This window comes from Thalassophryne amazonica, chromosome 19 (assembly GCF_902500255.1).
Source record: "Thalassophryne amazonica chromosome 19, fThaAma1.1, whole genome shotgun sequence".
In the NCBI taxonomy this organism is placed as follows: domain Eukaryota; kingdom Metazoa; phylum Chordata; class Actinopteri; order Batrachoidiformes; family Batrachoididae; genus Thalassophryne; species Thalassophryne amazonica.
Window position 1 is genome coordinate 44,038,420 of NC_047121.1, and position 1,471 is coordinate 44,039,890.

Genomic DNA, 1,471 nt, shown 5'->3' on the forward strand with positions numbered 1-1,471 from the left:
ATGAGTAAAGGGTACAAATGTGGAAAAAGTGAAGTGCTGTGAATACTTTCCAGATGCACTATAAGCGATTATTTTCAAAATTTGTTAAAAAGGACATGAGTGCATAAAATGTGGTTAAGCTGGCTCTTAATCAAGCTTGACTCAGTGCTTATTTGACTTTATTAACAGGCAACAGGCTGTATGTGCAGACTGATGTCTATGTTCTCAAAGAATAATAATTTGTGAACGGGTGCTTTATGATATTTATCATATGATAACATGTTGTTTGTCTAAAATATCATTCAACTGTGGTGATCATTCAGCAGTAATCTAGCTGGATGGCGTCCCTTTGTCTGTGTTGATTAAGCAGTCACTAGATTTATATGGATCATTGCAAGTCATTTTATCCAAATAAACACAGAATACTTAGCCTCAGTCAATGGCTTTGCCATTATCTAAAAATGCAGAAAAATGAAAATTAAGAAAACAGAATAAACATTTTATTGAAATGTATCAGACATATAATTAGATTCAATATGTGCTGTTACTGTGTATGTGCAAACAAAGACGAAAAATAATAAAGATAATCCATTCAGCTATGGCATTTTTTTGTCAAATACTTTTCATCAAAGCTATAGCAAAAAAACAAAAACAAAAAACAGAAAACATCTCATAGATGTGTTATTTTATCTCATGTTAAATGAGCAAGTTTGGTAGAAATGCCTTTTGAATTTATTCTTCATATAATAAATACCCCCCCAATCCCCTCGACAGCAACAGTGAAACTACAGTGTTTTTCTGTACATGCTGTTATTTGCTTGCTTTGTAGATGCTGGTGATTGCTTCATTTATTGTGCATGTATCACTTTATTTAAATATCAGTGTTACGCTGCATTGTTAGATCAGCTACAACATTTAAATACATTACCATTCAATGTTCCCTGTGCTGGTACCAGTGTGTAGTAAAAATATTGACACGTAAGTAGGTGGGTGAGTGGGTTAGTCCATCCCAAAACAAAACACAAACACTATAAATCTTGTAACTAACCATATTAAAAAAGCAGATATTGACGATGGCCTGACTAGATGGTGGGTAACTTAGATCCATCAGATCAATCCAAAAAGAAACTTTGTTTTGCTTATGTACAATATCCCATAGATGTGTTTGCCACCTGTTGGATACGGTGTCCACCGGCACAGGATTGTAAAACCAGAAATCAATTAGGATGATACCAAAGCTTTTCATCTGAACTGCAAATTACTGATCACAAACACAAAACACTTTTCCACAATGTTTTGAAACTTTTGCAACCAGGGGCACTACTTGCCAACAGGCAAGGCAGGGCACTGCTTGATGCCCCAGACCAGTAGGGCTCCTATCCCCTCCAAGGGATGACAAACTTTAAATTACAGCTGCAGCTGCCTGTCTCTTAGGTGGTTTACACAAATGCTAAGGGCGCCCAAGTGAAATTTTTCACTTACACTTTTTTTT